Source organism: Odocoileus virginianus, chromosome 32 (assembly GCF_023699985.2).
Source record: "Odocoileus virginianus isolate 20LAN1187 ecotype Illinois chromosome 32, Ovbor_1.2, whole genome shotgun sequence".
Lineage (NCBI taxonomy): Eukaryota > Metazoa > Chordata > Mammalia > Artiodactyla > Cervidae > Odocoileus > Odocoileus virginianus.
This window is the reverse complement of record NC_069705.1, coordinates 22,704,896-22,727,408: the sequence shown is the minus strand read 5'-3', so window position 1 is coordinate 22,727,408 and position 22,513 is coordinate 22,704,896. Positions and strand designations below refer to the sequence as shown.

General features: G+C 36.0%; 1 protein-coding gene across 8 annotated transcripts in view; it reads right to left on the bottom strand.

The window, feature by feature from the left end:
* The window catches only part of TUSC3 (tumor suppressor candidate 3), a 223,687-nt gene that overhangs the window by 31,354 nt on the left and 169,820 nt on the right, over window positions 1-22,513 (bottom strand). The gene's annotated exons all lie outside the window — the stretch shown is intronic.

Sequence of the window (22,513 nt, the reverse complement as noted above, 5' to 3'; positions counted from 1 at the left end):
GTATTGTTATCAATTCTGTCTTGGCACTTTCACACAGAGACTGCTCTTGGCACGTCAGTCTGAGCTACCTGTGTCTCCATCTCTGATCTCTCAATCCTTCATAGTGCAGCTGCCTCATTCAGAGGTGCGTTTGGATAAATTTTTCAACAACAGCTTCAAGCAAACCAACTAAAAAATAGCCGTGTGTGGTTTATTTACATTATAGTTTATGAGGAATACTATCACATATCTTCTATTTTATTAAATATTACTATATTGACAACAGTGTAGCAATACAAATACTATAAGCAATGTATTTGATATTACCTTAAGTCTGACTAGAAACTAAGACTTTCATATCACAGAAATGAAGGTTTTATTATTCCAATAACTATAGCAGCATAGATAATACTAAATACAACAATTCCAAGTACTAATAACAACTACCATTTATTAAGCACTCATTTTGTGTTTAACACAAGTTCTACATGCAATATCTCATTTAATTCTAACAGTCATAACAAAGGTATTTTTATTACAGCCACTTAATCAATAAGGTAACTGAGACTAAACAGAGGTGAAAAATTGCTTAGGTTTTCACATCTGCTGTGTATAAAATCTGAGATTTGAAATTAGGTCTGTGTGATTTCAGATCCTGATCTCATATTCACTATACTATCGATACTTAGTTATTTGCTGGACATTTGACAGGATGCTTCATATAGATAATCCCATCGTTATCTTCCTAATAACTATATAAAATAGATATTATCATTCTATCTTCCAAACGAGGAAACTGAGATTTAGAGAAATTAACTAAATTAAGATCACACAACTAGTAACTGGTGAAATTTGGAGAGCAACTTGGGTTTGACCTCCAAGGTCCATGGCTTTTCCATCATATAATAACTTACCAAAAGACAGGAAGAAAACCTAGTGGAAAGTTTTATAAAAGTTTTTACTGGTGATCACAGTTAAATGTTGACCATTAAAGTAATTAAAAATCAACATTTATGTGACTGACTGAAATATCTGACTATAACAACACAGAATAAGATGCCCAGATGTATGTGACAACTGCGAGGAAGTTTGCCTGGATTACAGCCACAGTGCAGACACTATGCACTGATTTAGGCAATGGGGATATCAAGTGTAACAAAACAGCAAACAAAATGAAATGAACAAAACCAAAAAAATGTTTACACATTCAAACTGTGAGAACACATTTTGTCTAGTGCAAAGAGTGCAAATGTCTCTTGCAAAGTGCAAGAGACATTACTGGCACATATAAAAGTCAGAAAAGCAAACACACAAATAAAAGAACAAGCAAGCACTCTAGAGGTCTTAAGTGCTGACCTTGGAGGGTATTTTTCATTTACAGGGTTACCTAAAGCAATGCTTAACACAATTAAAATCTAACTAAGCTCACCATTTTAAGCTAGTCTTTAATATACGTATTTAACTGATGCATGTACTTTGAAAATACTTTGGAAGAAGGAGCACTGAGTAATTCCTTTACAGCTTTGCAAGCATGATGTTCATTTATATTCTTTCCACCTGTGATTTTTATTAACTCTGACCAGAGGAATGTCAGCAACTCATGGAAATTTAATCCTAAATATTTATTTAACTTGGAAATGGCAACCCACTCCAGTACTCTTGCCTGGAAAATTCCATGGACAGAGGAGCCTTGTAGGCTACAGTCCATGGGGTTGCAAAGAGTCGGACAGGATTGAGCGACTTCACTTCACTTACAAGTGCAATGGAGAAAATCTGCATGCTTTTTGATATAGGATATATATCTTTTTTTCCCATGGAGATCTATTTTGACAAACCATTAATATAAACATTTTTTCTTGTCCAGTCAATTGAACTTACTTCATAGAGCATATGAACCAAAAAGAATGGGTCTTAAAAATTATCAGAAAATTAATTACTATATCTTATTTGAAGTTTGCATAGCATAATGATGTAAATACTATATCTGAATAGTATGCTTAATTTTAGTAACATACTTGACAATAAAAATTAGTAACTTAAATATAATAGTTCTCTTACACAAGAGTATCAGAAAAGAAAATGTAAATTAAGCTAAATACAGTATATGTCAAGGAGGAAAGAAACCTCGTTCCATGTAACTCTTTCCTTTTTATAATGTAGAATTTTTGTTTTTATCAGAGTATAATTGCTTTACAATGTGTTAGTATCCACTGTAAAGTGGATCAGCTGTAGATATACAGGCGTGCGTGTGTGCTCAGTCATGACCAACTCTTTGCAATCCCATGGGCTGGGCTCCTCTGTCCGTGGGATTTCCCAGGCAAGAATACTGGAGCGGGTCACTATTTCCTTCTCCAGGAGATTAACAGTGTATATGTGTCAATCCCAATCTCCCACTTCATCCACCCCCTTTCTCCTCTTCATCTCCATACATTTGTTCTCTATATCTATGTCTCTATTTCTGCTTAGGAAATAAGATCGACTTCACCAATTTTTTTGGATTCCACATATATGCACTAATAAACAGTATCTGTTCTTCTCTTTCTTACTTCACTGTGTATGACAGTCTTTAGGTCCATCCACATTGTTCCTGACTTCTTGGGAAGATGGTATCAGTCATATTGCTCTGCTTTTACAATATTATTTTAAAACTGTGCTGGTAGTGAGTGATTGTTAAGGAGTCCTTTTATAAACATAATGTTCTGAAAATATTAATGACCAGTATAGACCAACATTGTTGTTATATTTCAATTAAAATGTCTGAGTTGGTATCTTTATCCTGGATCTGCCTCAAGGGTGACCTTGAAAATTACTCTAAACTTCAAATTGTTCAACTGTATAATGAAAAAACAAAATGTGAGAAATGAATTATTAATAGGTAATGCATGTAAAATACTTAGGACTAGGCATAAAATCTGGGTTCTCCTGCCAGTGAAATTTTCTTTTAAAGCTTCTTATTTAAGTTTCTAATAAACCAATATTAACTTTATAAGCCATGGGGCAGAAACAAGATAGGAAAAACCAATGTGTCTGATTAACTTTCGTAAAATGTGTGCATATGTGCAAAGTCACTTCAGTTGTGTCTGACTCCTTGTGATCCCATGGACTGTAGTCCACCATGTGCCTCTGTCCATGGAATTCTCCAGGTAAGAATACTGGAGTGGGTTACCATGACCTTCTTCAGTGGATCTTCCCTACTCAGCGACAGAAGCTGACTTTCAGTTAAATGGACTTTGGAGCAAAACTAAAGATACTAACATAAGCATAGTACAAAATCAGGTAATATACAAAGGCAGGAAGTCACTCTTGTGAAGACATTAATAATAGGATTCAAACTAGTTATTTTTCCCTGAAAAGTGTTAGTCGTTCAGTCATACCCAACTCTTTGCAACCCCAGGCTCTGTCCATGGAATTCTCCAGGCAAAAATACTGGAGTGGGTGGCCATTCCCTTCTCCAGGGAACTGTCTCAAGGCAGAGATCGAACCTAGGTTTCCTGCTCTCCAGGCAGATTCTTTACCATCTGAGGCACCAGGGGAAGCCCAAAGTGTTACCTTCCCCTATTCACTGATGAAGCATATACTGGTCTCCACTTGCTTTGGCACACGTTCCTTAAAAGGGTAAAAAAAAGTGTGCTCACACCAATCCCAGAGAGATGCGAGTTTGAATTTTGATCACTGAAAAATTGTAACTTATTTTAAAAAGAAGCATTTATGACACCTGGTGGCTCCGTGGTAAAGAATCTGCCTGCCAATCCAGGAGACGAGGACTTGATCCCTGGGTTGGGAAGATCCCCTGGAGAAGGAAATGGCCCCGCTCCAGTATTGTTGCCTGGGAAATCCCATGGACAGAGGAGCCTGGTGGGCTACAGGCCATGGGGTTGCAAAAGAGTCGGACATGACTGACTAAAAAACAACACTTTATGACACCAAGAAAATGGCGAATAAAAACTAAGATTTTATATTGTCTGGTGTTATCCAAATGCTACTTTCAGCTTAACATCAAATCCACAAAAACACTTTTGGCCCCTTCTTTCAAATAATGAACCAAGAGCTTGTCAATAGCTAGAGCAAACACTACTGTGATTATCTTTTACTATCATGTGGATTCTTTCCGTCCAATCTTTTCATGCAGCTGGACTTATCAGTACAAAATGTAAACTTTATTTCTGTTCATTTTCTTTCCCTTCGTGTATACGTCAGAAAAAATTACCTGTGTGAATCCTTTCAGCTTTTTTCTGTACCTTGTTTACTATCCTCCAGTACAAGGACAGCAGCCACATGAAATTTAAGAAAATATTTAAGTGATAATCTCTCAACTGTCTAGCATATGATTCTCACTCTGCAACAGAAGTACTGTAACAGCAAAAAAAGAAAACATAATGATTTATTATCAACATGAGACAGAATGTAGGAGAAAAATCTTGTATTTCCTTTGGCAGGACTTCCAAGAAGTCAAATGAGTTTCCTCACTGCTCTTAAATAAACTTGTGTCTTTAATCTTGGCTATTTAAGATCTGCCAGTAGAAGAGCAACTGCTTTCCTAATCAAAGCCTACATACAGTGAGGGATCCATTTTTCATATATGATAGTCAATCTTTTTTTTTTTTAACCACATAACTCTAAATAAAGAAGATGCTACTTTAAAATATACAAGTTCGTAGGAATGCAGTAATGACACCATAGTCCTGAGTCTCCTTTGTGTGCTTACGCACCCAGAATTCTAAAAGGAAGTAATCTTTATTCTTTCTTTCTCAGTTTCTTTGTGAGAAGATGAACATCTAGGAAGAGATTTTTTTGAACTGTTAAGACAAAATATACTCTTTTATTTAGTGTTAAGTATAACGGAAGTATTCAGAGGCATTCTATGACCTTCCTACTGTATGATACCATGATCTTTGGAACCAATTACTTAAGTCTTTAGTAAAAACAGTGTGAGAGCAGGCAGCAGGTGAGCAGGCTTCTGTTGGCAAATGGGAGTGTCTGGATCACCACTGTTGGTGCAAAACAAGTGGAAATCCCGAGGTACTTAACACTCTGACAGTCCAATAAAAGATTTCTCTATTTCTCGATAGTTACATATCCCTAGTCCTTTCTTTGAGGCACGGTTACATATTCCCAGTCCTTTCTTTGAGGTCTTCTTCTTCTACATCAAACTAGATAAACTTCTCTGAGGAAGCACTGGTCCTTACAAGGCTGTGACACAAAACAGCAGGTGTGATACAGATCAGACAATAGCTCGGCCACGTCCTTCTGGACTTGCCTGAAGTAAGAGATATAAATAGGGACTACCTACGTCCAGACGGCAAAGAATGCCACTGTGGTGGATTTCCCCAGGCTGGGTAGGTATGATTGGTCTTATTCAAACTCTTTACAAAAAGGATCAGCCCTGCTAGTACAGTGGAGACACACCTCTCCTTGTGAGCTTTGCCTGAATTCACAGTGACAATAAGATAGGTAGTTCAGGTATTGTAAACAGGGGAGGTACAGGAGAGAACGAGTAACAACACAGAAAACCAAAACAAAAAGCTCCAATCAATTCTAAGGAAATTCTAAGCAGAAGATGCTCACACAGTTCATCATAAGTGCTCCTCCCTGGAAGGTCAGGCAGTGAGAACACACAGTGCAGGAAGGCCTGGAAAATTCTGAGGAGACTAGAAAACTACCCTAAAGCCCAGACACTAGTGGGCCAGCTACTGGGGATAAACTGTGCTTATAGAAACACCTTCTAGTTTTTGAACAAAACCGATACTATGACTGATGAGAGAGCTTCTCATATTCACTGTGCTTTCAAAATGTTGAGAGGCTAAATATATGACAACATAGTATGCCGTTTCTTTCAAGCGTACAGCAGAGGTTGACTTAAAAGGTCCTATGACTCAGCTTCTAAGTACGTTTTAGTAATTAGTATTTTCTTGACTGCCCATTTCTAGACTTATAAATTCTTCTATTCATCAATGAAAGAAAACCTAGAATGCTTAGTAGAATTACTCTCATGGAATTTTTTTGGTAACTAAAGTAGTAAGTTCAAAATGAAAAGTTACTTGTTAGATTCTTCATTTTTAAAATCCAACTGAATAGCTTTTGGTATGAGATACACTGAATATGTAAATCTACAATGCAAAAGTTTTGGGAGTTCTGTCAGATAGATATGAAAAGTATGATAGAGTAAAAGTATATATGGCCTTTTTTCCTTTTTATCATTCAGAAAAAAATCACCATCAAGGAACATTACTATTCTCATGTTGTTACAAATGTAATCTAAAGTACAAGAACCACAACAACAAAATACAGCTAATATTGCATGAAGCTTAAAAGTCACATTATTCTGTGTTAAAAAGCAAAATCACACATTTCATATCACTAAATATTTTGCATCTGTAACTGGAGGAAGAAATGCACTAGGAAGATAGTTTTTCTGCCCTACTTTACCTTTGCAAATAAGGAAAACCATTTAACCTCTCTTTAATTCATTTTCCTGGTACAGATAATTTTTTGTTGTTGTTAATACTTATGGGTCTATTGGGTGATAAAAGGGATGTTATCAAGATAAGTCTATAAAATGAATTTAAACAAAAAATAAGCAAAAAAAGGACCACTCTTTTGAAACACAGTCTCTCGTATTTTTCTTTTTTGGATTATCTGTGAAAATGGACATTCCCATCTTCCCTCTCAGTGCTCACATGATAATTCTCTGATAATCCTCTATATGGATTTTCTATATGCTTTCTCTATATGCTTGCATGTGGATGAAAGCACCCTGAGATGCTCGGCAATTATTCCTTAATGGTGAGTCTTGCAGTGTGTCTACTGATCCTTCTCTGATCACTGTCTGTACCTGGCATTTTTCCGTCTCTTCCTCGCTGACTGCGACCTGAGTGAAACGCTGCTTGGTCTGGATCCCGCTGCATCATGTGGAACTTCCTGCTGTGACGGGTTTTTCTAGTCCCGTTTCTTCAGATGCCTTTAGTTTATATCCTTGAAACTTCTCGCATATTGTCTTAGAGTGACACTCTCTCTAAAGTTCACCTAATGCCAACTGCTTTCAAAGTCCAGTGTCATCCATTTTCTCCAGATGTCCAGGGTCACTGCATTCTGATGAACAAGTCTGGAAAATCACTGCCTCTAAATCTTTGACATTAGAGACTTTATCTTGACATTTGATGTGAAATATAGCACAATGGGATGATAAATGAAACCTGTCTCAGAAATGAAAATGACGCTGATAAGGACTCAGATATTAGACCCATATAACACTGTTGACAGTACCCTGGATCTGCAGGCCTTGAGAATGGGTTTAACTCATGATGAATGGGTCTGGTTGAGCCTGCTAATCTGCGAAATGAGACATCAAATTCTTGGGTGTGATTTTCTGTTTCTTTAAGCTTACTACTTTGAAAGCTTCAAATCAGTAGTGTTTATTTTTATACTTAATCAGTATACTAACAATGTGAATCCAGCTATATAATTAGTATTTTGTATCTCGAGGCTAATACAGAGTTTCTGGTTCTCCTGTAAAAACTTCACAGAACCAAACACAGCGATCATCTTCAGCAGAAGCACCACACTGACGCCTGGAAACTCTGGTTTCAAGCCAGGCTGCTGTGCGGGGTGGGGGGTTAACTGCCCTACTTCAGTTTCTGCATCAGCAAATCAAGGATGTTGTGATAATTAAATAGCAGCATTCAGAAAAGTGTGACATGAAGTGAGCCTTCATTAAATGTTGGCTATCGTCATTTCTATTTATTCGACTGGTATTTATTGAATGTCTAATACATGATAGGCACATTTCTAAGCACTTGAAATAAGAGTAAATAGAGCAAAAGTCCCTGGCCTCGTGCGGTTTATTGGAGAAGGAAATGGCAACCCACTCCAGTATTTTTGCCTGGAGAATCCCATGGACAGAGGAGCCTGGTGGGCTACAGTCCATGGGGTCACAAAGAGTCAGACACGACTAAGTGATTAACACACACACATGGGGTTTATAGCCTAGTGTTTGTGCACACATGTGTGTATCTTGGGGACAGGGAAGCAGAGGGGGAGAAAAGCCCAATGAATATAAATAAAAATAAAATACATTATATGTATATATAAATAACATACAATTAATACTAATATAGGAACATTAAATTGAGACATCAATTTAAAACAAAATCTACATACTCATTTATATATTTGGGCTTATTAAAATAAAGAGGTCACTAAAAATGGTAACGTACTTTAATTAGCAAGGGCTCTATAACTGAAATATCGAAGAGATAAGTTACATCATTTGTCCTTGACATTCCTTTCTCTTCTCACATTTTCTCTTTTAGATGATTCATACTCTTCAACAGCTCTTGGTATGAAAGACTCCTGCTTAGCCAGGTCTATAGTGTTACATCTTATGGAGTAACCACTGATTGGATATATCTACTTTAATATCCCATTTGAATGTCCTGACACTCTCAAACCAAATTTTTTTCAAACATGTCACTATTCTCTGCACAAAATTATTTATCTTGGCCAGACTTCTGTGCTTCTGTCAATAATGCAACCATTCTTCTAACGATCCAAGTTTCAACTTTACCATTTCTGCCTGCATCAATCATAATGCCAGTGAACACTCCCTATCCTATATTTGCCTTTTTTCTATTACTTTGACACAACTGATTGTGTATGAATGTTTATCATATCATGCTTGGATTATGAGCACTCTAATCTTTAGTCTCTAATCTCTCATTTCTAGCTAAATCTTACAAAATCTCCACTTTCATCAGTCTACTGCTCACAAACCTTTGAGAATTTAAAATTGCTTAGAGGCCACAGCTCTTGGCAGTAAAGTCAAACACTTTTGAATCAATCAATTAATCAATCAAGCCAACTATCTAGTCAGTGCTTAAAGTGAGAGATGCTATATTCCATAATATGAGAAAACAAGTACATGCAAAAAACATGGTGTTTTTTTTTTTTTTGCTGAAAAAGAAACATGGGAACATGCACATGGAGATCTCTAACCATACAGACAAAATAAGGTCAGTGTGCTTAATATTCTAGAATTAGTAAACCAACATTTGAGTCTGTGCTTGAGTTGCCTCTTTGTAAATAGGGATAATAATTATATCTTTCTTACTGAGAACTGCTACTGGAGTGAACAGATCAGAAGTTAATTAGCTACTAAATTATATGGTATTTAGTAAGGACTCTATAATTTAGCTATGTGTTCATTGAGTTCTAGAGAAATATAAAAGATGAAATTACTGTAGGGTGAAATGAAAGGAAAAGGCTCCAAAGATGGTTAACTATAAACAGGGTATTTCAGTAGAGATTATGTTGAGATATATTAGGAATACTCAGGACTTTAAACAGGTGGGCAGTGACAAGGAAATTAACAGAGGATGGGAAGGGGTTTGAAGGTAGACTTGATTGGGATGCCATAGTAAGTACACTTTTTCTAACACTATTTCCATTAAAAATTATATCTCAAAAAAAATTATGGTCCCCAAACATCCTATCCTCATTTTCACCCCTGTATGGGTTTCCTTAAGGCTGTTCCATTTTTTTCTTTCTGATACATATCAAGGAGCAATCTTTATTCTTACTGGGTAACCAAAATTTAGCATGATTTAATGCCAACTCTAACTTTGCTAGATAACTTTGCCTCAGGGTAATGAATAGTTAATGCCCTTAAACTATTATAATACTATCTATAACATTTCATCTGTATCTTAGTCACATATGGATTTATAATGTTAGGATTCTAGACTCAAAACTCACATGAATAATACTGTCTCAGGAAAAAGGCTATATTACTTGTAGAATACAGAATATTTTAATTTTTTAAAAAAGAGAACAGGCTCAAATACTTGCTTCAATATATTTTAAAATAATTTAAATACAAAATATTGTTAAACCCTAAAGCAAAATGTGAAATGATTGCAAAACTCTGTATATTTAGTGTAATTTAGTGATTTTTTAAAATCTAGAGCATTTATTAATAACTGTATTTTTAGCATCTTAGATGAAGCTAACAAATGAAGTTAAATTCCTCAAAATAGCATAAAGAACAGTTAAGCTCAGAAAATATATATATCGTAGAGAAAAAGTGATGTTTTAAATAACTGTGTAGAGTGAATGTTATTTAAAATTAATAAAATCACAGTTTACTCTTTTCAAATTTAGAGTGAGCTCATTAAATTATAATTTTTTTAGTAAGCAATTTTTACCAATAAAAATTTTAACAAGTAAAAATTGATATTTGGTTGTTATTAGTATGTACTGTAAGCACATAATTTTAAAAATCATATTTCTCCAGAGATTTCAAAAGTGTATTCCCAATCCAGGGATCGAATCAAGGTCTCCCACAATGCAGGTGGATTCTTTACTAGATGAACCACAAGGGAAGCCCAAGAATACTGGAGTGGGTAGCCTATCCCTTCTCGAGCAGATCTTCCCAACCCAGGAATCAAACCAGGGTCTCCTGCATTGCAGGCAGACTCTTTACCAACTGAGCTATCAGGGAAGCCCTCCATCATTAGTAATGTATTACAAATGTTCTTATGTAATAGTATTTGCAAGGGAGTATTTATATGTACTTAACTTTTTACACATAAATTTTTTTTTGTATATAATTCCATTTTTAAAACATGTGCTTTTTCTTTATCAATTTAAAAAATCTTACCTGAGAGATTGCAAATATCAAAATGTGAACTTAGCCTCACATATTGAGAGTTTGTGACACTGTAAGTATACAGGATTGATTTAAAAGTCTAAAAGCTTCTTTTAACTGTACTTTTTCCTCTTTTTTAAAAACTGTCTAATTCATGATAAATTACTCAGATTTGTTCTTATCAAAAATACACAATAGGGGGGAACCAGGCACTCAAAGATTTTGTATTGGGATAGTTAAGCCCAGTCAAAACTCAAACTATAGATTTAAGACTTTGCAATTTCCTGTATGCAAATTTTATGTCAGTTCTAAAGAGATATATTTTCAAAGAAATATTGTCTGGAAAAATAAACAAACAAATAAGAGTCTTTCGTTCATATCTATAATAAAATTCTTCCATGAGTTTTTCATTATTATCAGGTAGCACTTTTTTCGTAAAAGCTAACACTACAGGGAGAAATTTGAAATGACATTTTACTGATTGTTTATTTTTCCATCAGAGTATCTTTGACATTATTTTTTTTTAAATTTTAAGTTTATCAGAATATCGATCTACAATGTTAGTTTCAGGTATATAGCAAAGTGATTCAGTTATACACACATATATATAGACACATACACATCCTTTTTTAAAATTCTTTTCTCATATAGGTCATCACAGAATAATGAGTAGAGTTCCCTGTGCTATACAGGAGGCCCTTATTGAGTATCTATTTTATATATAATAGTGTGTATAGGTTCATCCCAAGCTCCTGATTTATCCCCATCTCTCCACATTTCCCTTTTGGTAACCATACATTTATTTTCTATGTCTGTGAGTCTGTTTTATAAATATGTTCACTTATAATTTTTAAAAGTTAGATTCCAGACGAATGGTATCACATGAGACTTACTCTACTTACTATGATCATCTTTAACTCCATCCATCTCTAGTTCCAATCATGTTACTGTAAATGGCATAATTTCATTATTTTCTTATGGCTCAGTAATATTCAACTGTATTTATATACCACATCTTCTTTATCCATTCTCTGTCGATGGACATTTCAGTTGGTTCCATGTCTTGGCTATTGTAAATAGTGCTACAATGAACACTGCGGTGTATGTATATTTTCAAATTATGGTTTTCTTCTATATATATGCCCAGGAATGGGACTGCTGGATCATATGGTAGTTCTACATTTTTTTTTAAGGAACTGCTTGCAAATGCTATGTACAAATCAGATTTTTTATATGACTGAAAAATGTCCATCTGGTATTTAACAACATGTAAATCCCTGGTGAACTAGTGTGATTTTCAGATGAGTGATGGGTACAGAAGCCAGATGGAAGGACACTGGGAGTGATTAGAAATGAACTGAGATCGTGGCCACAGACAACCCTCACATAGGGAATTAGGTCAGGTCATGCTATGACTGCAAAGACCAGGAGAGAGCTGTGCTACTGAGAAATTTTAGCAACAAACCATGTGGAATACATTAAATCAAACTTTATTTATGATTTTCCAAAATATCTTTACAAGTGGCAGCCAAGTAGATAGTAGACCTTAACAGGAAAAGGTGCTGACAAGGAGGACATGGTTGAAAGAGGATGGAGATTCTGAAGAAAGGTTGATCTTAGTGTTCTTGGGGACCAGTTAAGTCCCTTGGAAGTGGGTGAGAGAACAGAAAACATGAGAGATCAAAGAAAATGGACAAAGATGGAACAGCAGAATAAGAAGGAATAAGAGAATAGAAGAAATTGAATTCAATGATATTAATTGCAAGTTTGAGAACTTGGATTTGGAAATATTACAAATTTCAATGAGGTTTCAGGTAGTTCCCAAGTGAGCAGTTTAAGTGAAATGAACAAGTAGGTTACAGAATTTAAAGAGAAAGAAATGAAAATATGAAGCGAATGTGCTAAACAAATAGACAACATGGGCATTCTGAAGAAAGGAGTTTAAAAATATATATATATCATGTCTGAAGACAGAGTGAATTACATAACCTTTAAAAGTCTTTGATCCCTCTAATCTTACTTTTCAAGGAAGTTACTACATGATTGTCTTCGATATAGTAAAAAATAAGTATTTTCCAAAAAGAGTATAAATGACACAAAATATATTCAGTCCTAGCAGCATCATTTATATAAGTGCTACAAATCAACTTAATGGGATTTTTTCCTCTTGAAAATATTTTTAAAAATGGCTACAAAATTTTAATTTATCCTACTTAATTAGAATTAATATATCATATTGTGGCTACTGCAATGTTTTCTTTAACAAATCACAGCAATATATATTTGTACTTTCTTATTTATGATTTACTTTTAGTTCCTAAAAATTTAGTAACAACCTGACTGTATCAAACTGGGGGGAGAAGGAAGGTATAATTTTAAAAATAAATTCTCAAATAGATTAAGTGTCAAGTAAAATTTTGAAAGTGGAAAACTTTTTCAGTAAAAGATAAAATATACTGGCAATTAGCATCATCTTTATGGATATAACAATCAAGGTAATACTGTGCACTTAAAGATACTTTCTTGAACAAACTAAACCAAACTCAGTCAAAACTGTTTACAGCTTTAATTTGCTTAGTAAACCAGGCCTGCACAGTACAATATACTTATCTAATGTCAAACTATCACAAACTCTAAAACTGAGTCCTTTTTTAGTCGAAGGAGAGGTGATTTACAATATTGTGTTAGTTTAACTGTACATCATACTGATTTAGGGTTTTTACAGATTATATTCGATTACAGGTTACTACAAGATATTAGGTATAATTCCTTGCACTATACAGTAAATACTTGTTGCTTATCTATTTTATGTAGTTTATATATATGAATCCCATATATACTGAGTCCTTAATGCTTAAAGCAATTAAAAATATATACATAGCTTTCTTTTTCTTTAAAATATGTGTGCTTAGTCGCTCAGTCGCATCCAGCTCTTTGCAACCCCATGGACTGTGGTCCACCAGGCTCCCCTGTCCATGGGGGATTCTCTAGGCAAGAAACCCTGGGAGGGGATCTTCCAACAGAGGAATCGAACCTGGGTCTCCCCCACTGCAAGCAGATTCTTTACTGTCTGAGCAACCAGGGAAGCCCAAGAACACTGGAGTGGGTAACCTATCCCTTTTCTCCAGGGGAACTTCCTAACCCAGGAATCAAACCAGGGTCTCCTGCATTGCAGGTGGATTCTTTACCAGCTGAGCTACCATAAGATAAGCTTTTGGTTTAGAAACAATCATAGCACATATGCTTTGCAATTTTTATCCTTTCAATCTTCCAAGTAATGTTTGAGGGGGGAAAATAAGCAGAATCTTCTATGCCTAGGAGACTAATTCTGGAACCATACAAGAGAAGGGGGAGAACCCCAAAATGTGATTTTAGAGCTTAAGGAGCTCAACACTGGGTAGAAACTTTATAAAAATGTTATGAATGTTTATTATGAAGGAGAAAGCTGGTATGGAGGGCAGATGACAAGAAGACAAAGGGAGGAGAAAAAAGGCGATGCAGCTTGGGGAGCAATGCTTGTTGCACCGCGGTACAGGAGCAGGCCTGCGCTGGGGCAGAGTCCTTAAACCTCCCGTTTACAAAGCGCAGGGACCCAAGGGGGGTCGACTGGTGAACACGCGGAGTGTGGAGGGGCTGCTGGGATGCAGGCTGCACTCTGTTTCTTGATCTGGTGCTGGTTATACAGGAGTGTCCTCTCCACTAAAATGAACTAAGCCTATTCTCTAGGTCTGTTTTGAGGAGGAGAGGGTGAGATGTATGCAAAGAGTAACATGGAAACTTAAATTACCATATGTAAAACAGAGAGCCAACAGGAAACTTAAACAGGGTCTCCATCAACCTAGAGTGCTGAGATGGGAGGTAGGTTCAAAAGGGAGGGGATATATGTATACCTATGGCTGATTCATACTGAAGTTTGACAGGAAACAATGAAATTCATTAAAGCAATTATCCTTCAATTAAAAAATAATTTTAAAAAATGAACTAAGCCACATATGATTTATGCACTTTCTTAAATTTATGTAATGTTTCTATTAAAAAATCTCAGATATATAAGTAAATAAACTGGGGATTGTGCTACTAAGGTACATTTCTGGATACTAGTTTCTGGAATTTGCATTTTAACAAGTACTCTGGGGGTGTATACAGCCATTCTAGGACATAAATGGGAAAAACAATAGTTGAGAGGTTCAAAAGTAATTTTTTCAACCTTTCAGCAATGCTTTCTCCTGCCACAGGCATCTCTGAATGTTCAACAAATCTGCTGATTTGAAACCCTTCTACTTCAGTCGTTTAGAAAGCAGATGGATTACTGACTATAGACTCAGGATCAGAGCTCATTTCCATCCTTACTTTTTACTTACATAGACTTAGGATGTAGCAGGCCCTACACTGGATACCACAAAAATGAGAAAATCATAGTTTCTGCCTTCAAGAAGTTTATAATCTACTTTAAATAATTCCATAGTACCTAAAATACAAAGCAAGCAAAAAATTCAGTGGTATAAGTGGCAGCAAACAAAACACTGTAAAAGAGGAAGGCCATGGAGGCAAACAAGGCCTCTTGGAAGACAGCATCAAAACTACATAGAACTTCAGTGTAATTTCGACAGATGAGAGAAAAAAGAGGAAGCACTCCTCAAAGTGCAGGTAGGAGCACTACGGTAAGGACAGCACAGACTCTAGATGGCGCTGCTGGTAAGAAAGTAGTCAGAGATGAGGCCAGAAGTGCAGGCTGTCACTACCTGTAGGAGTCTTGGATAAGAGGCAGAAATAAGTATGCCTAATTTTAATTTTACAGGAACAAGGAAGTCACAGAGGATGTTTGAACAGAAAGGAGACACGATTGTAAGTCACTTCAGGAAGGTGATTCTGGAAGCCACAAATTTAATGAACCGTGACAAGATGAAGGTAAGTCACCATGCTACGTATCACAGTGATGGTGAATCAAGGCTACACAGATCTGGGTTCTATTGCTGCTCTACTTGATCGAGCTGCTTAAGCTGAGTCACAGCTACCGCTTGTAATTAGAGGATGATAGAGAAACGACTTCATATAAAGGCACTGCAGACACTGAAGGAGACCAACATGTCAATTTCCTAGCACCTTAAAGGTAGGTAATTTGTCATTGTGATCATCATCGTCATCCCATTTTTCACATGACTCAAGTTTTCCTATGCTAATTATGGTGTATTTAGATGGTTCACATGAGTTTGCCTGGGCCTAAATCCTTATGAAGAAAACAAAACCTAAGACCTTGGGGAAAAAGTGAAGAAGGTGTAAGATACATGTAAAAAGTTCAGTATGCTAAAGAAGAACTAAGACATATGTGAAATAGTTAAAAATACACAAAATATAACTTTCTAGTAGTGTGTTCTCATTGTGTTATACTTGGATTGGGGCAAAAGCTTCAAGGTTGGCTTTGATATCTCTAATAATAGAACTGTATATGTTGCTGTCAAGATAATACAACTAAAAGAAAACTTTCTTTTATTCAGTGGTAAATAAATCTGCCTAGCTGATCTCCCAAAATAGATTACACTGTTTTTACATATCTTTGAGTTTTATGTATAGGATTTCCAAATGTAACATGGTTGAATATTTGGCTGCTCTCGCTTTGCTGGTCAGGCTATCTTTCCTATAAAACACATCATTTTCATTTCTGCCTTCTCATCTTAGTGTATGTATGGTCACTTCACATCTGGAGTGCTTCCTATTCTCTTTTGAACCAACTGAAATATGACTTATCAAATATTAAATTCAGCACCACTTCCAAAATGACACTTACAGATGAGGATTTATAATTCATACGAGTCAACGATAAGGATTAGCATTCTTCTGGTTATCACTGTTTAATGTTGCTCTGGATGGCTGAATCAATTTTTTGACTTTACCTGCAGCTTAATTTCCCAAATTTAAAAGCTCAAAATAATGGAATAAAGAATAAATTAAAGTTGAAAGTTTAATATATGCTTCTCCGGAAGTACTTTAGTTTTGTGAAGTGTTGAAATTGTTGTACAGCAGAAGGGTGTTAAGAAGATGGTCATGAGCAGATCTCTGCACAAGCAAGAGTTCAATGTGATGTATATGTCATCCATATAGAAGGAGTAATTATGATTTTATGTTCCTGTTATGAAATATTTACCATCATTAACATCTGTTTTATATTACAAACCACATTTTAATATAAGCAATGTAAAGCTGTGTACACCACAAAAACATTGATAATAGTGTTATCATTTCTCCACTCCTGCAAACATAATTTCAAAATGGAACCTTCTTCTACTGACATTTCAAATGCTTTTTAAGTATTTACATCATGACTCTGTATCTGTTTGACTGGTGAGTACAACATAATGAATAAAGTTTGAATAAAACCATCTTAATAAGCTTACTTAAGAACCAGTATTTTTGTACTGAGTTAAATATCTTTGCTAGATTATATATAATGGGTTTTTGTTCCATTTCCTGAGGAAATTGCACCTCAAAATAGAATGCTATTCATGGGAAATAGCATTTTTTTCTTTTCCTTTCCTTCTTTAACTGACCTTTTGATTAAAAAAAATATACAGAACTAGGTTCTAGGATGAAAATAAGAGGCAGATATAAAATAATACATCAAGAGATACCGTAAATATGTGGTATATGGTATGGCACCCTTTACATTTTTTATTTTATATTAGAGTATAATTGATTAGCAATGCTGTGTTAGCTTCAGTTGTATACAGCAAGTTTTACATATACATGTATCTATCCTTTTACAAATTCTTTTCCCATTTAGGTTATTACAGAATTTTAAGCAAAATTCCCTGTGCTACACAGTATTCCTTGTTGGTTATCAATTTCAAACACAGAAAAATGTATACATCAATCCCAAACTCCTGATTTATCCCTCCCCCTCAACTTTCACCTTTGGTAACTGTTTTTTCTGATCTCTGCTTCTATTTTGCAAATAAGTTCATCTGTGTCATTTTTTTTAGATTCTGCACATAAGTACTATATGTCTTTCTCTGACTTATTTCACTCAGTATAATAATCTCCAAGTCCACTATGGTACTGCAAATGGCATTATTTGTTTTTAATGGCTGAGTAATATTCCATTGTGTGTGTGTGTGTGTGTACACACATCACATATTCTTTATCCATTCATCTGCCAATGGACATTTATGTTACTTTCATGTCTTGGCTACTGTAAACAGCACTGCAATGAACACCGGGGTGCATGCATCCCTTTGAACCATGGTTTTCTTTGGGTATGTGCCCAGGAGTGGGATTGTAGGATTATGTAGTAACTCTATTTTTAGTTTTTTAAGGAAACTCCATAGTGTTCTCCACAGTAGCTGCACTGGTTTACATTCTCACCACCAGTATAGGATGGTTCCCTTTTCTCCACATCCTCTCCAGCATTTATTGTTACTGGTTTTTTTGTTTTTTTTTTAAAATGAGGGCTATTCTGACTGGTGTGAGGTGATTCCACATTGTAGTTCATTTACATGGCTTTAATAATTAGCAGTGTTGAGCCTCTTTTCATGTGACTTTTGGCTATCTATTTGTCTTCTTGGGAGAAATGTCTGTCTAGATATTTTGCCCATTTTGATTGGGCTGTTTCTTCACATTAAGTTACATGAGCTTTTAATAAATTCTGGAGATTAATCCCTTGTTGGTCAAACTGTTCACAAGTATTTCCTCCCATTCTGGGAGTTGTCTTTTCATTTTGTTTATGGTTTCCTTTGCTATGTAAAAGATACTGAGTTTAAATTCCAGTTGTTTGTTTTTATTTCCATTACTCTAAGAGATGGGTTGAAAAGATACTGCTGCAGTTTATGTCAAAGAGTGTTCTGCGAATGTTTTCCTCTAGGGAAAACATAGTATCTGGTCTTATATTTAGGGCTGTAATCCATACAGAGTTTATTTTTGTATATGGTGGTAAAGAATACTCTAATTTAATTCGTTTACATGTAGCTGTCCAGTCTTTCCAGCACTGTTTGTTGAAGGGACTGCCTCTTCTCCATTATATAGTACTGCCTCTCTGTCACTGATTTATTGACCACAGATTTGTGAGTTTATTTCTGGACTTCTTATCCTGCTCCATTGATCTACATTTCAGGTTTTGTGCCAATACCATACTGTCTGCCCAAATTCACTGATGAGCTCTAGTAACTTCCTGGTAGTGTCTTTAGGATTTTCTACATATAGTATCATGTCATTTGCAAACAGTGACAGTTTTACTTCTTCTTTTCCATTTTGAATGCCTTTTATTTCCTTTTGGATGCCTTTTCTTTTCTTCTCTGACTGCTGTGGCTAGAACTTTCAAAACTATGCTGAATAAAAGTGGCAAGAGTGGACATCCTTGTCTTTTTCCTGATCTTAGAGGAAATGCTTTCAGCTTTCACTATTCAGAATGATGTTAGTTGTGGGTTTTTCATAAATGGCCTTTATTATGTTGAGATGGGTCCCCTCTATGCCCACTTTCTGGAGGATTTTTATCATAAATGGGTGTTGAATTTTGTAAAAAGCTTCTTCTATATCTACTGAGATACTCATATGATTTTTATTCTTCAATTTGTTAATGTGGCATATCACACATGTTGATTTGCGGATACTGAAAAATCCTTGCATCCAAGTTGATCGTGGTATATGATCCTTTTCATGTATTGTTGGATTCAGTTTGCTAGTATTTTGTTGAGGATTTTTGCATCTGTGTTGATACTGGCCTATAATTTACTTTTTTTGTGGTTTCTTTGTCTGGTTTGGGTATCAGGGTGAGGGTAGCCTTGTAGAATGAGTTTTGGAGCTCTTCGGGAAGAGTTTCAGAAGGATAGGTGTTAACTCTTCTCTAAATGTTTAGTACAAGTCACCTGTGAATTTTATCTCTATTATATTATACTGCATTATATTCAGTAATTAAGTCACATAGCTCAAGTCACATAACTCTTTAAAGTTTACAGCTATGCTAGTGTCCCCTGCTATTTCTTCTATAAAGTCCTTGAATTCAAAAAGAGTTTGGAAAGACACTTCCTTCCCTAATAACAGCAAGCCAAGCAAGGAGGATGAGATTTTGCCATCATCTGGGGAACTGACGAGCAAGAATCTCTTCTGCTCTTCCCTCGAAGGTCTGAACTGAGCAAAAACAAGAGCATCAGTGCTGCCACCTTTGCAGAGACAAATGCGTTGTATGCATCTCTCTGTGCCTAAGAGAATCACCAAAAGGACAGAGATTTATTTAAATATGTAACAAATCCAAACACTACTGTTCATTCAGGCTTCTACTGACAATGCTTTTTACTCTCTCTCTCTAACCACTAATTCTTTCAGGGGGCATTCCTTCAGAAATTCTAGATTCTTCACTTGAAACTTGCAAAGGCATGGTTTTTACTTACACCAACTCACTACAAAAATGTCCATTCACTATTTGATGATACAGATATGAAGCAAAGGGTAGATACTCTTTTCAATTAGCAACTAGGGACAGTGCAAGTACTGCCCACATAAACAGGTAGTTTCAACTCACCTCTCTGGAACCCCACTACCTATCATTCTCAACCATGCCTAGTAACACTGAAACCAAATGAGCTGTGAGTGTAACTGTCTGATCAAATCATTAGAAAGTTCTGAGAAAGTTTGTTCTGTTTCTGTTGTTGCTGATTAAATATGTAAGTCTGGTACCCAGAAATCGGTACTTCTCCTCCCTGTTCAGACATATCTAAAGAATAATATTCAAGCTTGAACACTGTAGCTATTGAGAGTGGCACTGAGAGAAAGGAAAGCAGAGAACAGTACTTAGGACAGTGAGGACTTACGTGTCTGCCCTGTGGTAACAGTGACAGAAACGGAAACATGTTGCCTAGAAAAGAGTCCAGAATGATACCCCACTCACATTTGTTCAGCTGATATACAAAACTTAGAAGACACTGTGAGATTTCAGTGCTTAGGAGCAGAGTACTGGATATTAGGTGTGTCATAGAAACAGTCTTCAACCCAATATAAGAAATACCTCCCCAACAAATGAAGCTAAAATTGGCTGCTCATGAGAAAGCAAGTTCCCTCTCATCTAAATTGTGGAGGCTCAAAAATTATGATTTAATATGAATGTTATAAAAGGGCTCCTTACTCAGAGAATTCTGGCCTCGATAACTTTAGAATCCCTTCCATTTGTAAGATCAATAAGAAAAGTCTGAAAATTAAATGCCACAATAAAAAGTCTGTAAAAATAAAAAAAAATAAGCCCCATCAGACCCTGAAAACAGAATCTTTCTCTTTTTTTTTTACTCCAAATATGCCATACTGATTCCTTATCTAATGGTTCTTCCATTCTCATCACATCACTGTTACCTTGGCTGCAGCCTTAATAACCTGAAATTTAACAACAACCTATTAACTTATCTCTGAGAACTGAGACCGTCTATGTCAACATGACTTAGTAGTTAGTTCAAAGAAATCTCTGCCTGGCAAAGATAAGACTATAAACCAGAAAACCACCTCACTGTGCTTTAAGTAGTTGTTACAGATCAGTTTATCAGAAACAATAGTCTGCACACCTGGATGAACAGCTTACTTGAAGATTTTCACCTCTAGGTGTTCAGTAAACCTATTCTACGAAAATTGCGGGCAATTCAGATCCGCCATCTGCTTTGAAACGGCCAACTTAAACTATTTGAGTTCAGATCCCAAGACCCTTATAAATACCCCACTTCTGCTTCCTACTCCCAAGACATCGCTAAGGCTTTCTTACTGCAGGAAGATCGAGTACATTTAGTTTTGCCTTATTAATGACTGTCTGGTGATAATGTGGGGAGTTCCACATCTCCATGTACCAACCACCCCTCACCCCCAAATACCTACTATTCCTACTGTAAAACCAACTCCCTCCTGAAAACATGACTTCTAATGTATTGTTCTATGGCTTAAAATTTTCAATAGTAAAACAATATATTTGTGTGTATATATCTATAAATACACATACTCACAAATCATCTTAAATCTCAAAAACACTGTTAAGTAAAAATATCCAGATATATACTATGCAATTTTTTTTTTTAAGTTTTCAAGCACAGGCAAATTAATCTATGGCAATGGAAATCAGAACAGTGATGTCATATGAGGGAGGGGGTGCAAATGGAAGAGGGCCAGAAGAAATCCATGGGGAGGGGATACCAATAGTGTATATCATCATTGTTATAGGTATATAATATACATATTATCATATGTGTGTGTGTGTGTGTGTGTGTGTGTGATGCATGCATACTCAGTCATGTCCAACTCTTTGTGACACCATGGAGCCTGGCAGGCTCCAGTCCAAGGGATTCTCCAGGCAAGAATGATGAAATGGGTTGCCACACCCTCCTTCAGGGATATTTGGGTGTATGTGTGCATGTATGTATATATATATATACACACACACACACACACACTCAGACACATACATGCATCAAAACTCAAGTTGGATGTTAAGATTTGTACATTAGACTATACATTTTACATCCATAAAAAACTTGTGAAAGTCAATTTTAAAACTTGCGGTTCTGGGACTTCCCCGGTGGCACGGTGGGTAAGAATCCGCTGCCAATGCAGGGGACACAGATTCTACCCCTGGCCCAGGAAGATTCCACATGATGTGGAGCAACTAAGCCTATAAGCCACAACTACTGAGCCCATGGTCCATAATAAGAGAAGCCACTGAAATGAGAAGCATGTGCATTGCAAATAGGGAGTAGCCCCTGCTCTCCGCAGCTAGAGAAAACCCACGTGTAGCAGCTAAGACCCAGCATAACCAAAAATAAAAATACATACATGTTATAAAACAAAAAAACAAACAAAAACCACCTTGTGGATCTGGACAAGGTGGAATGGGTGTTGTTCTCCTCATTTCTCATGCTCACTTTTGCCCCAAACCCT